This window comes from Notamacropus eugenii, chromosome 1, assembly GCF_028372415.1.
Source record: "Notamacropus eugenii isolate mMacEug1 chromosome 1, mMacEug1.pri_v2, whole genome shotgun sequence".
Lineage (NCBI taxonomy): Eukaryota > Metazoa > Chordata > Mammalia > Diprotodontia > Macropodidae > Notamacropus > Notamacropus eugenii.
Genome location: NC_092872.1, coordinates 758,925,503 through 758,943,403, shown reverse-complemented (window position 1 = coordinate 758,943,403; position 17,901 = coordinate 758,925,503). Strand labels below are relative to the sequence as shown.

Below are 17,901 nucleotides of genomic sequence, written 5' to 3'. Positions count from 1 at the left end.
CCTTGCCTCCTTGGGAGGAGGAGGTCCTCTCTCCTGAGGAAGAATTCACCCTGCACATGTAACCAAGACCCTGAATAAAGCCTAACCCTTGTTTGACTCTGGAAAGTCTCTTCTCTCAATACATTTATCCGGTTTGGCCACCGAAGACCTGGACGACAGGTAAGGAAAGACTCAGGTAGCCCATCAGCCTCTAGGCCGAACAGGCGTCCTCCTGACCTCAGACATCTCCTTGGACTACCCTCCCTCACAATAACCCTATGAAGTCACAACTATGATCTCCATTTACAGAGGAAGAAATAGGCTGAGGTCAGTGAGAAACTTTAGACAGAGTTTCCTCAGTGGACTGTGTCTGAGGCCAGATTCCCCACTCAGATGTTCCAGGGCCTCGAGGTCATCCATTCAGCCTCTCTCCCTCTTGTCTACTCCTCCATCAGTGCAGTCCCAGGCATCCTTGATGGTCAGTCCATGAGTCAGGTATGCATTCAGCACACCTGTGGGCCAAGAACTTCGCTGTAAGTGCCAGAGATACAGAGACCGGCAAAAAGCAAGACCCTGCCCTCAAGGAGCCCTTAGTCTCATGAGGGAGACACCATGTTGGTCTCTAGATACACAGAGAATACTATGTGAAAAGAGGAGGCACTGGAGGGGAGACGAGGTAGAAAGGGAAGGAGAGTGAGAGCGGGGAGGAGGGAAAGAGGCAAGAGGAGGATGGGGTGAAGGGGAGGGAAAGAGGGAGGAAGGAGAGGGGCAAGAGAAGAAGAGGGGAGGGGAAGGAGAGGGGGAAGAGAAGGTTTCCTGCAGAAGGGAAGACTCCCCAAACACTTCCTGAGTCCCTCCCCTGGTCCAGACTCAGACCCTCCAGGAAGGAGTGACACAAATCCGGGAGAAGTCAGAGCATGAGAAGATGGGAGGCGCTATTGGGAGGGCAGCACCAAGGCCTGGGCGACTCAGTTCAGTTCAGTTTTGTCACTGAATGAGAATAAGAGAACACCATGCTGCTCTTATGCACCAAACACTTCTTGAGTACCTAGTGTGTGCAGTCTTAGACTAGCCCCTGGAGCAGATGCAAAGCTTAGAGAAAACCCAGCAGTTTCCTCACGATGCTCACAGTGTAGAAGGTAAGGGGTTAAGGCACAGAGAAAGCTAACCGGGACACACAGTATCGTTTGTTTAAGCCCATAGTCTGGGCCTCTGTCTTAGGAGTGTCTCTTTGAAACACCAGTTCTGTCTCTTGAGGGTTTCTCTTTAAAAACAAACCGCCATCTCTGGTTCACTTTGCCCCTAAACGCATTTCCTTGAGAACTAGAGGGCCTTGCTTACTTCACTCCAGAGTGGGAGCTAAAGGTCCCTGCTCCCACATAAGCACTTGGGGTAACCATGTATGTTGGATTCAGGTCATGCCTCAGAAAGAAGGGAGAACACAGAAAAGGACCCATTGGAGCCTGCTACAGCCAAGATCCTTTGCTGCTTTCTAGTAAGTCCCACTTTGCACCCCAGGGCCTGAGCCAGCCCTCTAGCCTCAGAGTACTATCCATCCTAGGAGCTGAGATTTCCATCCCAAGGAACACCCACTTGGGACCAGGTTAGGCCGCAGTGAGAGGGCTGGACACTGAGGTCCTCACAGTTCTAGACCCATAATCTTATCATTATATGAATTTATCCAAGCAGCAAAAGACAAAGTGCATGCTTTGTTCTTTCAGTCCATAACTCCTTCCTAAGCTGCTTCTCCATTTCTGGGGTCACATGTCTGGATGGAAGATCGGGCTGGGCAGGAACTCCTACCACTTGGCCCTGATTGCCATTTTTAAGGTCCAGATGCTCTTGCATGACCACGGTTGCCCTCTCTGGAGCTACCACAGGGAGATACTTGAAGGGAGAACAGGTAGAAAGGCAGGTTTTATTACAGCAGATACCCAAGTCTCTGGAAAATCTGCCTCCCCACTTTTATAGATCAAGTGCCAAGGTGTGGCTCAGACTATGAGGGTGTGTGAAGCCTAAGCTAAGAAAATCAAGGTTGTTGTCCTACACTCCTGAACAGGGCCAAAATGGCATCACTGTGCTAGACTCAAGTTTCAGTGTGTCCGACAATGGCTGATTAGACCAGTACGAGCTCGGAATGCTCTACCACACATGGGGCACAAATAGTCTGTGTGAACATTTGGGGTGGATTCTCCAAATCTGCTCATCCTGCATTTCCTTTGTGCTGTTTCAATTCTGCTTTGCTCACAGAGCACAGCACCTTTGTGATGTGGGCACACCATGCTGAGCGGTCCTGTGCCAGTGTCTCCCATATGGCACAATCAATTCCAAGAGAGGTCTTGAGAGTGTCCTTGTATCGCTTCTTCTGACCACCATGTGATCACCTGCCCCATGAGAGTTCTCCATAAAACAGTCTTTTTGGCAAGTGTACATTTTGCATTCTAACAACATGACCACCCATTGGAGCTGCACTCTGTGAAGCAGAGTTTGAATACTTGGCAGTTCAGCTCAAGTAGGTATTTCAGTGTCTGGTACCTTATCCTGCCAGGTGATCCTCAGAATCTTCCTAAGACAGTTCAAATGGAAGTGATTTCATTTCCTGGCATGGCGCCCGTAGACTGTCCATGTTTCACAGGCCTGAGGTCAGCACAACAGCTCTGTGGACTTTCAGTTTGGTAGTCAGTCTAATACCTCTTCTCTCCCTAGCTTTCCTTCGGTGCCTCCCAGACACTAAGCTAGCTCTGGCAATGCGTACGTCAACCTCATCGTCAGTGTGTACATCCCTGGGAAGTACACTGCCAAGGTAAGTGAAATGACTTTGTTGAATATTATAGGGAGTGACTCTGTCCTGCAGTGTCAAGGCCTGGGGCATTCCTCAGGTGGGAGAAGTCCTCACTCTCCTCAAGTAGGTGTTAATGGATCCTCTAAACCTTCCCTGATCCTTTCCCTGTAGGGAAAAGTTTGGCTTAAGGTCCCAAACAAAGACCTCTTAGAATCCTAGCTTATTTTTAGCCTCCCCTTCAGTACCTGATAGTGAATCTTAGAGGCAAGTGACAGAACAGGGATCAAGGTAGAACAGGAGGGAGGAGCCATCAGTCTGACTTGGGGGCCAGGAAATTCCATCTAATTCAGTAAACATCCTTTAAGCACCCACAATGTGCCAGGCTTAGCCCAGTGCCTGACGCACAGTAGGCACATAACGGACACTTGTTCCCTCCCTCCCCTCCCTGGATACTGTGCTGGAGGAACAAGGCAAATAATGGCCCTCAGGGTGCCCACTTTCTACTTTCGACTTTCACAACACCTAAACGTTGTTCAGTCATCCTTCAGTCCAACTCTTCTTGACTCCATTTGGGGTTATCTTGGCAAAGACACTGGAGTAGTTTGCCATTTCCTCCTCCACCTTGTTTTTTACAGATAAGGAAACTGAGGCACACAGGGTTAAGTGACTCGCCATGGTGTCACACAGATAGGAAGCTTCTGAGGCTGGATTAGAACTCATGTCCAAATGAGTCCAGGCCCAGCAGCTCTATCCACTGCATCGGATAAAAAAGTACAAAAGTCAGCACCTCCCCCAGCCTCTACACTCTCAGCTGGTGAGTGATGCCCAGTGGCAGGAGGGAGCAGCACATACCACTGCTTGGCCAAGAAAGGAGGCTTGTGGGAATGAATAGCATGGTATTTGTGCCAACTTGGCCCCTCCCCATGACACCAGCTGGTGCTGAGGACACAGTCACCCAGGACACAGCCCTCTTCCCCATAGGGAGGGTGGTGCCATGGTCCTCAGATCCCCCAGATGCTCCTGCAAAGACCGGCTGGACAAAGGGTGTCGGGACAGCAGCAGTAGCCACAGACTTATGTAACAGGTCTAAGGTTGCTCACTGGGGGGCAGGGGCTATTATCACCCTCATTTTACCAGTGAGGAAACTGAGGCACACAGAGGTACCCAATATCACACAGCTAAGAAGTGACAGAAGAGGGATTTGGATTCAGTCCAGTTCCATTGAACCAGCAATGAGGGTGAAGCCAGCTGCATTCGGAGGGAAACAAAGACTGAACAGGGGCTGCCCTGAGGCAGCCAGCCAGCTGGGGGGGGGGGGGGGCTCCTCTGGCCAGGCCTGGATCCTAGGAGACCCGCAGAGGCAACAAGGTGGTGCAGAGAGTAGAATCCTGGGCCTGGAGTCTGGAAGACCTGAGTTCAAATTCTGCCTCAGACATTTAGAGGTGTGTGACTCTAGGAAACTGACTTAACCACTATTTGCCTCAGTTTCTTCATCTGTAAAAGGGGGATAATAATGTCACCTACTCCCCAGGGTTGTTGTAAGGAGCAGATGAGATCATGTATTTGTAAATGGCTAAACAAACCTAAAAACTCGCTCCGTAAGTGCTAGTTATTGTTGCTGCGTTTAGTAGAATGGAAGCTACTAGACCATAAGCTTCTTGAGAGCAGGGATCATTTCTTGTTTTTTCCTGACCTCGAGCCTTTGTACCTCCCCTGCACTGACCCCGGTTGTTCCTTCTCCTGCCCACCCCTCTTCTGTAGGATGGACATCCTCCATCCTACCAAGCTGGTCCTCCTCGGGTCGGACCTCCAGACCCTTCCCCATCCTGCTCATCCTCCTCTGGACACTCCCCAGCTTATTTACCAGTGTCCTTCTTAAACCCTAGGGCCAGATGGGGGCTGGCCAGGGCAGAGAGCAGAGGGACGGTCACTGTTTTGTTCCTGGAAGCTCTTCTTGTGTATTTACGAGATGTCATTTTATGTTGTTGACCAGCAGGGAGCTTGCAGACCACTCAGACCCCCCAGCTTGTTTCCAGCCCACTGTATAATCCTATCTTACTCCTACCTCCTCAGTCTTGGACTGGTTATACTGATTTTTTGAGCCAAGTTTTAAGAATTTACATTTATCCCTGATAGATTTCATCATGGTAAGACAGTTTAGTTTCAGAAAAGCACAGAACCTGTCACATTTTTCTTTGACATGGGTCTGTCACTCAGGCCACCAGCTTTGCCTCCCTCTGGGGTATCATCTGAAAATTTAGTGATACTACCTATGTCTTTATCCAAGCTGAAAATTAAAGAGCATAGGGTCACACCCAGATTCTTGGGTTACTCACTCCACTGGAGACAGCCTACTAAGTGACCATCAAAGCTGGAACACACACAGAGATAAACACACACACACACACACAGTAATACCCCAGGGGAGAAGCATTGGCTCTAAGGATGGAGGGCTTCCTGGAGGAGGCAGCACCTGAGCTGGTCCAGATCCCAGCAGGGAACCTTCGAGGGCCTCTTCATTCTTTCTACCATCCCGTGCCCCCAGTCTGCTCCAACTCCTTTGTCCTTCATAGCTCCCATCCATTGCCCTGCTTGTCTCTATCTTCCCCTCCCCGGCCAGGAGTCTGCTCCAACCAGACTGCCCAACTCTTCTGCTCCCATCCTCTGCCCCCCCTCTACCATCACCCCCAAGAGTCTGCCCTAACTCCTCTTGTCCTTGCCCACCCTTCTCTCTACCCACTTGCCAATGTAAGAGCCCTTCCAGAGCCAGCCAGCACTGTTGGTAAAGCAGCCCCCCAGCTCTCCCTGCCCCACGATCAATCAATCAACACCGATTAAATCCCTAAGGGGTTCCAGGTGCTAAGCATGCTGGGGATGCAAAAGACAGAAAAGATAATCCCTGTCCTCAAGGACCTTAGTGTAAAGGGGGACATCACATGCAAACAAACACACACCCAATGAGCTGTATACAGAACAGACAGGAAGTAAGTACGAGGGAAGGCCCATCCTTGAAGATGGGGATAGTGTGAAGGACTGACACAAAGACTCGAGGGGACTGGTGAGGCACAGGCCTAGGAGGGGCACCATCTGATGCATGGGGACTGCTGGGACACAGCTAACTATGCAGGAAGAACCAGGGAGCCAATGGCAGCTTTGGAGCCTGGGCTGGCAAAGTCTGAGCTCCCAGAGTCAGTCAGAGGCACTGCAGGCCGATGGGAGCCGCTCAGTGAGGGGAGAGGAAGGGACAGCAGTCCCTGCAGGCAGGAACAATGAGATGTGGCATTGCAGTGCTTTGGGGGGGTCCAGGATGACACCCACTGTCCCCTGAGAAGCTGGTGACTAGGAGAATGGTGTAGCTCCTGATGGAATTAAAGGAGGTCAGAAGAAGGGGTAATTTGGGGCAAAGGTGAAGAATTCTGTTTTAGGCATATTGAGCTTGAGACACCAAGACATTTAAGTCAACTGGCATTTATTAAAGGAGAAGGAGAGGGGAGGGGGGAGCCTGGAAGGAGCCTTGGAGGATCCCCTCACTCAGTTGGGTAAATGGCTGAAGGTTTAGCAAAGGAGACTGGGAAGGAGCCGTCAGAGAGGGAGGAGGGATGCCAGGGGAGGACAGAGCCACTTAACTCGAGAGGATGGCTAGAGGAGAGGACCCGTTGAGCCAAATGAAGCCAACGAGGGGGAAGATTGGCCTGAGAAAAGGCCATCAGGTTTCGTTGACTCTTCATTTCATGGAGTGCCGAGCTTGGTGATGAGAGGGCCAGTCCAGAGGGCAAAGGGTGAGAGAGATGGGCTGGGAGGGCTAAAAGGGGAAGCAGTAAGTGGAGACAGCTTTGGCTTGGAGTTTGGCTATGAAAAAAGGGGAGAAACCAGAGGCTAGTTGGAGGAGTGGTAGGGTCAGCTAGGTAGGGTTTTTTCCTTCAGGATAGAGGAGGTTTGAAGGCAGCAGGAAAAGAGATGGTGGATAAGGAGAAATGGCAAATTCAGGAGAGAGGGGATGAATGAAGGGGTGAGCTTCTGGAGGAAATGAGAAGGACTGAGATAAGAACAAGGAGCCAGAGCAGGAACACCTCCCCTCCTGGGCTGGACAGAGAAGTGAAGGATGAGCCAGCTCTGGGAGATGGCCTCCACTTTCTTTCTAAAGCTAAGTGAGGCTAAGCCTCCAAGCCTCCTAAGTGAGGCTGTTTGTGGAGAGGGAAGAAGTGGTGGGTGTCCCAGGTAGCCTGAGGACAGAAGGAGGCCTGGAGTAGGGGGTTGGCCAGTGGACATTGGTCATGGACCTTTGGCAAGCTGCAGGGTCCAGAGTCCACCCTTCTCATTTTACAGCAGAAAAACCAAGTCTAGAAAGACAAAGGGACCTGGAGCCAAGTCAGGACTTCAATCGCACCCTCTTATTCTAAATCCCAAGCTCTGCCTCCCACATCTATGGGCAACAGAGAGTTGCGGGTGGGTTGGGGGCCTCTGTCCAGCAACCCAGAACAGAAAAGGAGAGGTGCTTAGGAGAGGGTTAGAGGAGGTGCTTCATCAGGGCTGAGGGGCAGGGGTGGGGGTGCATTATAGGGGATGGAGTTGCATCTTTGGGGCTGGAGGTAGGACTGGGGTTGCATTATTGGGGCTGGGGAAGGGCTGGGGGCAGTGAAAAGACAGGAGGAAACAGGATTCTGGGGAGAGGACAAGAGCAGAGACTGAAATGGAAAATCAAAGGCTAGAGGTTTCAGAAGGGGGAAAGTGAGGCAAGAGCAGGGGTGGGGAGGCCCCAGAAACTGGGAAGAGCCAAGGAAGTCAAGGCCTTGGAGGCTGAGGCAAAGGCCAGCTGTGGTGGTCAGGGCCCTGGGTAGGGGTCTGAACCTTCTCCCACCCTGCCAGTTTTTCTGGACTCTCCTCATCGTCTGACTCAGCTCTTGTCAGGCATTGATATTAGAGGCTTTGACAGGAAACTACTTGTCCAAGGTTACACAGCTGGTCAGGCAGCAGGCATCTGTACCCATCTGGTTGGATGGCCATGACCTCATTTGTCTCCCTTCTGTCTTTGGGGCCACAGCTCCAGGCACTCAGACTAGAAGGAACCTTCACTCCATTCAAACCTCACAATAATCCTGCAGGGAAGGACTACATGTGTTATTGTCCCATTTTACAAGAGGAGGAAACTGAGGCCCAGAGAAGCAAATGAGTAAGAGCCAGAACTGGGGTTTAGATGTAGCCCAGCCTGCTTTCCATGTATCCTTGTTTCTGGAGTCAAGAGACTCAGGACAACACCCCAGTTCTGGCACTGACCAGCTCTGTCTGGGCCTCATTTTACCCATACGTGAAAGGAAGGGATCAGATTAGACAGTGTCTCAGATTTCTCCCCACTCTAAAGGTACGTGATACTGATCTACTCAAAGACCATCTGGCTGGGCGTCTGGAGGAGGAGGGCTTTCCAGGCAGTCAGGGAGCCTCAGAGGGTAAAGCCCCCAGATCAGTATCTAGAGGTAGGCAGTAGGATAGTAGGGAGCTGCCCCATGGCTATGGCTCATGGAGGGTATAGAGCATAGGAGAAGACTGCTGCTGGAGATCCCTGGCCTGGTCCTCAATGAGCATGGCCTGAATTAAATTACAGATTACAGTGGAAGACACTGAATAAAGGGTATAAAGAGTTTATCTGACAGCTGGCCAGCAGCAGGCCTCAGGAGAAGCCAGGAGACAGCAAAGGAGGTCAAGAAAGATCAGGCAATCCTGGAGTCAGAGGTTCTGGGTTCAAATCTCACCTCTGCTGGGTGACCTCAGACTTTATGTCCAGCTCTAAGCCTGTGACCTTTGAGGGTGAAACAGAGTCCAAAAAATAATCCCAAAATGCTTCACCAGCACAAAATGGGGTGGGGAGGGGGCTGGGAGTATAGCCAGACAGCAGCAGGTCTGAAAAGATGAGGAGTTTGAACATAAACTGCAGTTCCTCCTGTGCTCTAGAAGCTTCCATGGCTCCCTATCACCTTTGGGCTAAAAACTGAACTCCTCCACAAGGCATTGAAAGCCCGCTCTCATCTCTCCTGGCCTTGCTTCACATAATTTCCCCTCATCCTCTCCATCCTGTCTGATTATCTTTTTGGAGACTTGGATGCTAAGGGAGAGACTCAGAGCCAGGCCTGTATCCACAGGCCTGTACCCACAGATACCTGGCAGCAATGGAGCTTGAGAGAGGGAGAGGGATGGAGGGAGGATGGGGAGAAAGAAGGATTGAGAGAAGGGATGGAGAGGTAGGAGGAAGAGAGGGATAGAATGATAGAGGAATGCATTGAAGAAAGAGAAGGAAGGACAGTGGGAGGGATGGAGAGAATGTGAGTGGGAGGGAAGAAAGAGATCCTATAGAGGGTTGGCTTCTGCCCTCCTTCTCGGGAGGGCCCAACCACTGCCAGCTGTCTGGCTGACTTCTCTCCTGGGACTGGTCCTGAGTCATTTTCTGAGGGGCTCCTCTCCCTGGCTAGATCACAGATTTAGGGTCAGAAGGTCCATAGAGATCATCCGGTACAAACCCCCACTTCACTGCCCCCCATTTTCCAGGTGATGCCATGGGCCCCTGGGAGCTAGGACAAGGTTCGAGGGCATCTCAGTAGCAGTGTGGGTCTGCCCAATTCCTTCAGGTGAGGTGGTAAGGCATGCGGCCTCCCTGAATCCTGAATCCCACCCTGGATGTCCCTGGGCAGCAGGCCTCAAGGGGGGAAATACCACCCCTCAGTCCCAAGGGCCTTAGATCCCAATGAATCTTCACCTTTGGGTCCTAGGCCAAGGTCCAGGCCTGGGCTCCGACAACCCTGATATTGTCTGCAAGAGGCTGAGTCAGAAGGCAGCCGGGTGTGAGCCCCAGACATCTGTCTGCACTCAGCCAGAAATCAGATGCCTGGCTCAGGCTGACCCCTCCACAACCTTGCGGAGCTGGCTGGGTTAACCTCGCCTCTTGGCCGGGAGCCCACATTCCATCGGCACTGATCCTCTGGCTGAGGCCTCACCTTACAGCCCAGCCTCCAACCACAGATCCCCAGGGGCTGAGCCCTTTGTCCTGTGGACTATAGGCAGGTCGCACTAACTCAGGCGTGTCTACAGGGGCAGACACTCTGGAAAATCAGCCTGTAAAGATGGGCTATAATCTGCCACTCACCTGCGTGTTCTCCCTAGGCTCCTGGGTCTCAGACTGAGCTGGGAAACAAGGCATCCAGCCCAGTGCTGGGCTTCCATCAGAGGGGGAAACTGAGGCTCATAGGGTAGTAGCTGTCCCAGATCCCACACTTTGTGAGGGCCAGGGCCTCTAATCCTGGTCAGCAAGCTCCCCTTTCACAGCCAGGTGGTACAAAGGAACAGGACAAAGCCAAAGCTGGCTGCTGCCCAGGGAGGGTTCACCTCCCACTCAGGGCAGGTGCCCAGAGAATGAGGCTGTGAACCAAGCCAGCCCAGGCAGTAATGGGGCCTTCCACACTGGGGCTGACCTTCCTCAAGGCAGTCTCATGTCCTTCATTCCTGGGGAGCTCCCAAAATAGGCAGGCCATTCAGGGCCTCACAGGACCCCATCCTGGGCTCTGAGGAATCCCAGGCTGGCTGGGGGGACCCACTGCTGGCCCTGGGTACCTATGATCCCTGGATGCTCCTCTAGAGCTAAACTGGGACTTCTGATTCCCAGGCCAGAGTCCCTTCAGCTTTTCTCCTTTCACTTCTTTCTAAATTTCCCAAATTCAATGAGGGGATCCTCTCCCAAGACTCCGGCCTGAGAACCATGGCCAAGCACCTGAAAGGCCACCCTGGGGGACAAGGATTGTCTTGTTCTATGTGGGTCCAGCTGTGGAAAGGCAATTGAAGCCTGGAGCTGGGAATAGTCCCAAACAAGTCTGGTCTTGGGCTGCTTTGGGAAGGGTATGAGCTCCCAGTCCCTGGTGGTGTCCCAGCTGAGAGTGGGGGCCACTCTTCAGGGATGCTATGGGCTCTGAGCAGCTTCATTGACCTCCACCCTAGCTCTGGGGTTCTGGGCTCATGTGTTACTAGTAATTGGGCTCTCACAGTGCTAACATACTGTCCTCCCCACACACCCTAATCTGCAGGGACCTAGTTCCCATCCTGTCGGTGAATCCTAGGGCACCATTGAGCCCAAAGGTTACTATAGATGGCCCCTTTCTGCTCCTTTAATCCAGCTGTTATCCTGGGATTGAGTCATCAGCCTCCTAGCCATCCATAATGGAATCCTGGGGACTTCTGGGTGTCAGCCTCAATTTACTGCCAACCTTCCCTCTGACTGGACAGCACCCCTCCTAGACACTGACCCCAAGATTAGGGAGGGAAGGGTGATGTATGTGAATCTATCCTCCCTGTGGGGAAATTCTTCATAGCTGCTATGCAGCTGGGCACAACAGAATGACAATTTCACATCACATTCTGACCCCATGATCTTCTTCCCACAGTCCATCTTCCTCACAGAGTATCTGGGCTTCTTTCCCAAGTGGTGGGGCAGCCAGAGTAAATCCCCAGAGTCAAAAGATAGAATGTCTTCTTGACGGAAGAGCCAGGAGGCTGGGTCTCTAGATCTAAAGTAAATGTCAGAGTAAGGTATAAGAAGGCTGGAAGGGTCATGGGGCAGCAGAGGTTATGAAAGGTGTTGAATACCAAAACAGGGTATTATATTTGATCCTGGAGGTGACAAGGAGCCTCTAGAGTTTACTGAGTGGGGGATAGAGGTGGCATAGCTGGACATGTTGAGTTTCAGATATCTGTTGACCATCCAGTTGGAGATGTGAGATTGGAGGTCAGCCAAAAATTGGAGGCAGGATGGGTAGACCTGAGGATCACCAGCACAGAGATGGGAATTAGATCCCTGGGACCTGATGAGATCCCCAAATAAACTAGTCTAGAGGAAGAAGAGAACAAGGGTCCATGGTTAGAGGGCGTGATCAGGAGGACCTAGCAAAGGAGACACAGGAGGGGCAGTCTAAGAGGGAGAAGGAGAGTCAGGGGAGCTTGTGTCCTGGAAACCCAGAGACAAGAGGGCATCCAGAATGATGACTGCTCGCAGTATTTGACCACAAAAGAGCGTTTTAGCTTTACCCAACTTTTTGGTCATCTAAAAAACTGATGAACGTGCTATCCATGCCTTTACCCAAGCCCTCCATAAAAATGTTAATTAGCTTTGGACCAAGCACAAATCCCTGAGGCCCTCCTCTGGAGACTTACCAAGCTGACCTCCAGCCATGAGCTACTGACAGCTCTCAGACCAGATTAGTTCTTGACCCAGTATCTTTCCATCTCATGCACAAGGATAATCCAAGAGATTTTATCTGGAGGACTCAGACCTATATTGGCCCTCCTCCCAATCTCTCTGTCTCTGTCTCTCTGTCTCTGTCTCTCTGTCTCTGTCTCTCTCTCTCTCCCCCTCCTCCCATCTCTGTCTTTCTTTCTCCCCTTGTTTCCCCAGTATCCATCCAACTCAAGTGGGACCTCAGAAGCAGCCCTGCAAAAACTGGCCACTGTCCAAAGTCACACTCAGGGCTTCGGTGCCAGAGATAACGCTAGGAGAGGATGCTGGGAGAATGGACCTTGGCAGCCCCCCTCATCTGGTACCTCACCATATCAATGAGCCTGAGAATCCCTCCTAAAAAGCATGGCAGAGTCCAGGTCCCTAGTCCACATGCCACAGCAAGAACTATTCAGCACTGTCACATTAGGATATGGCATGACCTTCCCTGCAGGGTGTTCAGTCCACAGCCCCAAAGCAGGACCCAGAACCCCTCTGCTAACTCTGTCCCTCCTCCAGAAGAATCAAAGGTGGAGGGAGGCCGCCAGCAGGAGCCGAACGGGAAGGGAAGGTGGGCCCTGGTGAAAGAGCAGAGGACTGGTCGGGGGAAGAAGGCCATGGCCTCTCCACCCCGCCAGTCAGGGTCCTGGCAGCTCCAGCCTTTCCTCGCGTTCCCAGAGCTGTCTTTACAGTAAACTCCACAGCGAGCTCATGGGCCCCTCCAAGCCCAGGGCACTCCTGCAGCTTCCCTACCTGCTGGCACTGAGGTGTGTGGGGGATAGGCTCCAGAGTCTCCATGGCCTGAGACCATAAATCTCTCCAGAGCAGAGAGGGCCAGCCTGGAGTGGGGTAGGAGGGATGGGTGAGTGAATGGCTGGCCAGGAGCCTCCCCCCTGCCGAGGGCACCCAGATATCACTACCCAGGCTTTCCATATTTGGCCATAACCAGAGAGTGGGCATTTCCTGTGAGTGCTCAATTCATAGAAATACGACTTATTCTGACAGGGTCACGCTGGAAACCTTTCAGAATAAGGCCTTTTCACAGCCAAATGTTCAAAGCATTCCCAAGTCCCTCTCAGCCTCCACATATATATGGTGAATCTGAGAACATAGGAGAAAGGAGGCAGGTAAATCGCTCAGGAGGGGGGGAGGAAAAGGCCCAGTGGCCCCCCCCAGGGGTGAGAGCTAAAGGGCCAAGGAGAGAATTCCCAGCTAGGGCCCCAGGCGGAACCCCTATGGCTGGGGGTCAGGACCCAAGAAGAGAACCACTCAGGTCAGGCCAGCCTTGGGGGAGCCCCAGCTGGAAACCTCAGGCCTCTCTAAGGACTGGATTCCACCTCCTTCCCAGTGTTTGAGTCTGGGGGCCCCTGCCAAAATAAGAGTCCCAGGAGTGCAAGAACTGCCTCTCCCCCTGCATCCAGCATACATTCAGTCTTAAGAAATGCTTGTTTTACTGGGGGGGGGGGGGGGGGGGGGGGGGCATTGTTTTAAAAGCACCAAATACCATAAGATTGAGGCATCAGTCCCATCCTGGCCAGCTGCACCTCTGAGTATAGGTAGGTCCTCAAGACCAGATCATTGGTGTAGGCAGGTCAGTGTATAAGGATGCAAAAGCAGGGGGTGATAAGGTTTCAGACCTTCACATTAGAAAAAACCCTTTGGGAAAAAAAAAACAAACCCAGAATATCAAGGGAATTAATGGAAAAAAATAGGAAGGAAGGTGGCCTAGGCATCCCAGATCTAAAACTGTCTTATAAAGTGGCACTCATCAAAACTGTTTGGTACTGTGGATCAGTGGAATAGGTTAGCTACACAAGATGTAGTACTCAGTGACTATAATAATCTACTGTCTAATGAGCCCAAAGACTCCAACTTCTGGAATAAGAACTCACTATTTGACAAAAACTGCTGGGAAAGCTAGAAAATAGTGTGACAGAAACTAGGCATAGGACAATCTCACACCATATACCAAGCTAATGGGTACGTGATTTAAAGTGTGATACCATAAGCAAGTCAGGAGAGCAGGGAATAGTTTACCTGTCAGATCTATGGAGGAGAGAAGAATTTATGACCAATGACTAAACAAGAGACAGAGGACATTACGAAATGCAGTTTGACTATATTAAGTTAAAAAGGTTTTGCATAAACAAAGCCATACTAAGATTAGAAGGAAAGCAGAAAGCTGGAAAACGATTTTTACAACCAATGTTTCTGATAAAGGCCTCATTTCCAAAATATATAGAGAACTGAGTAAAATTTATAAGAATACAAGTCTTCCCCAACTGATAAATGGTCAAAGGATATGAATGGGCAGCTTTCAGACAAAGAAATCAAAGTTATCTATAGTCATATGAAAAAATGCTCTAAATCACTACTGATTAGAGAAATGCAAATTAAGACAATTCTGAGATGCCACATCACACCTATTCAGTTGGCTAACATAACAAAACACGAAAATGATAAATGTTGGAGAAGATGTGGGAGAGTTGGAACACTAATTCATTGTTGGTGGAGCTGTGAGCTGATCCAACCATTCTGGAGAGTTATTTGGAACTATGCCCAAAGGGCTACAAAAATGTGCATACCCCTTGATCTAGCAATATCACTAGGTCTGTATCACAAAAAGATTTTTAAAAAGGCTAAAGGACCCACAGGTACAAAAATATTTATAGCAGCTCTTTTTGTGGTGGTCAAGAATTGTACTTCTGTCTGTAAAAGCAGCTCCCGGGTAAGGGGTTGCCCATCAATTGGGGAATGGTGGAACAAGTCATGGTACATGAATGGAATGAAATGGAATACTATTGTGCTATAAGAAGTGATGGGCAGGCAGATCTCAGAAAAAGTGGGAAAGGCTTACATGAACTGATGCAGGGTGAAATGAGCAGAACCAGGAGAACGTTGTGCTTAGTAATAGCAATATTGTGTGATGACCAGCTATGATAGACTTAGCTCTTCTCAGGGATACAATGATCCAAAGCAATTCCCAAAGACTCATGGTAGAAAATACTGTCTGTTTGGGGAAGGAACCGTGGAGTCGAAATGCAGATCAAAGCATTCTATTTTCTCTTTTTTGTTGTTTTTCCTTTCTTGTGTTCTTTTCCCTTTTTTCTGATTTTTCTTTCACAACATGATTAATGTGAAAATATGTCTAATATGATTGTTCATGTATAACCTATATCAGATGGCTTGCCATCTTGGGGAGGGTGAAGAGGGGGAGAAAAAATTTAGAACTCAAAAAATCTTATAAAAGTAAACGTTGAAAACTATCTTTTCATGTAATTGGGGGAAAATACTATTAAATGGGAAAAGAGAAAAAAAGAAAATCCCTTTGGTGGCTCAGTGAAGGATGGACTCAAGAGAGGAGACATCCGAGGCAGGCAGACCCTCATTACCTCACACCTGGACGATGGCCGTAGCAGCCGGTGGGTCTGCCTGCTTCAGCCTCCCCCCACTCTGGTCCATCCTCCATTGCAATACCTAAAACACAGGCCCCATCTTGTCACCTCATCCCCACCCCCACACATACACCTCACTCAATGAATTCCAGTGGCCTCCAACAGCAAAACCAAAATGGTCTTGCTCTTCAAAGCCTCTCCCCCTTTTCCAAGCTTCTTTTTAAGCCCCTTTCCATACTCTCTACAGACCCGTGACACTGGCCACCTGGCTGTCCTCAAGCAACACTCCTTGATCCTCTTTGGAAAAGGAAGACTGAACACTAATGATTTTCAAAAGAAAATTCGGGTTCAAGACTCACCTGGTCCATTAAGGCAGACTCAGTTAATAAGAGAAAAGGCCTTTATTAGCAAACAGAGGCAGCAAGCAGTTAAAACCAGGAGCTGCATTTACAAACTGGAGTACAGCCACATTCATATCAGGTTTCAACGAGGAGATGGGATTATCGTTAGCTCAGCTCCTGTCCTCCTGCACTGACACTGGGAAATGAGACTAGTCCCTACTGGACCACCCTGAACTTCGAGCCGGCTCAACGCCACACTTCAGAGGCCAGGCATGGTTTAAACTGGGAGGTCAGTTTTAGTCTTATTACTGACACATACTCCAAGCTGTATTTTCCATTTGAAATACGGGGAAGCCAAGTGTGGATGGACCCCAGTCCTTAGATTTCTGACGGTCTAATCTTGTCTTCTCAAATTAAAATTTTAAAACTCACACATTTATCTTCTGCCTCTTTTTGAACATATATACATATACATAATATACATACACATGTGTACATACACATACATATATGCACATACATGTATATTCCTCATTTCATCCTGAAAGAATGAACTCCTCTAAGGACCTTATCGTATACATGCCCATGTAACGCAATGGCAAAGCTAATAACTCATTTCTGTAGTTACTTGGGATATTTCGGATTAAAATAGTAAGCTCATTTAGGCTTGCATCCTATTATAGTATAATTCAAATGTTTTAGTATTAATCTATTCACTGACAGATTTAGTATTGCAACAATAAAACTTCCTCTGGAGAGAAATCACCAGTCATCTGGACCTTCGAGTGCCACTGGCCTCTGATGACTGTGGAGAGAGGGAGGCTGAGCACATGAAAGTCAAGACATCACCCTCCTGATGGCGTCGGAGAATGATCAACCACAAATCACCTTCGAAAGAAAGTGACTTTGTCTGCCTCTCCCTCCCTCCACCCCACCACCTCTTCCTCTCTCTCTCTCCCTGTCTCACTCTCTCTCCCTCTCCCCCTCCTCTCTCTCCCTCCCTCTCTGTCTCTGTCTCTGTCTGTCTGTCTGTCTCTCTCTCTCTCCCCCTCTTTCTGTGTCTCTCTTTCCCCCACCTCCTCTAGAGAGCTAGCACAGACTTATGAAGGACTTCCCTTCCTCTCCCCTCCCCCACCTGTTCAAAAGTACTAGGGCAACCAAGCGCCTTTAGGGTTAGAATCGATTCTATTGCAGTGTAAGAACGGGTGAGGGGGATGGATTCAAAGAAGCCCAGAAGGACTTGTATGAAGTGATCCAGAGGGAAGGGAGCCGGACGAGGACAGCAACGTACACAGTAACAACTATATGACAGGGAATATGGAGTCTGAAAGACTTAGGAACTCAGATCCACACAATGACCCACCGTGATTCGTGATTCCAGAGGACGCACTCAAGACCAAACACGCTGCTACCTGCAGATGGGGAGCTGGGGAACCGAGACTACAGAGCAGAGCACGCTTTGTCTTTCTTTCCTTTCTTTCTTTTTCTTTCTTTCCTTTCTTTTTCTTTCTTGCTTTTTCTCTTCCTTCTTTCCTTCCTTTCTCTTCCTTCCTTCTTTCTTTTCTTCTTCCTTCCCTTCTCTTTCTTTTTTCTCTCTTCCTTTCTTTCTTTTAACATGGCAAACACAGGAATTTGTTTTGCATGACTCTACCTATTGGCAATGGGCTTCGTTTTTCTTGCCTTCTCCCTGGATGGTAGAGGAGGATAAAGGAGAGAGAATGTAGAACTGAAATTAGATTAAATTTTAAAAATTGGCCAGGTCAAAACTCTGGTCACATGAGGACATCTAAGAGCCAGGGCTGGGGAGGTCCGTGGAGGTCAGAAATCAAGGCACTTTTGACAGTCAGTCACAAGCACTGATTAAGCACTTAGCACTGTCCGGGCACTTTTGCCATCCGTATAAACCGCAGACACCTAGACAGAAAAAAAGAAAGCTGAGGTGCCGATCCTGGCCCAGAAACATGCTACAAGTAGTGATTAGGTAACTTCAGGAATCCCAAGTCTGCTGGAGCTTCCTCTCTCTCCCTCCCTCCCTCCCTCCCCCTCCCCCTTTCTTTCTTCCTCCCTCCCTCTCTCCTTCCCTCTCTAGCCCTCTCTCCCTCTCTCCTTTTCTTTCTTCCTCCCAGTCCCTCTCTCTCCCTTCCTCCCTCCCCTATC

General features: G+C 49.9%; 1 long non-coding RNA gene across 2 annotated transcripts; it reads left to right on the top strand.

Moving 5' to 3' along the window:
* The first annotated feature begins 340 nt into the window (after positions 1-340).
* LOC140529499 (uncharacterized) lies at positions 341-16,175 on the top strand. 2 transcript variants are annotated; one of them, XR_011975580.1, is made up of 5 exons: positions 341-474; positions 1,395-1,474; positions 2,686-2,782; positions 12,189-12,330; positions 15,651-16,175. It is a non-coding gene; the product is annotated as an uncharacterized lncRNA (long non-coding RNA). The 2 variants fall into 2 exon arrangements; XR_011975585.1 differs by lacking the exon at positions 12,189-12,330.
* Positions 16,176-17,901: the final 1,726 nt, after the last annotated feature.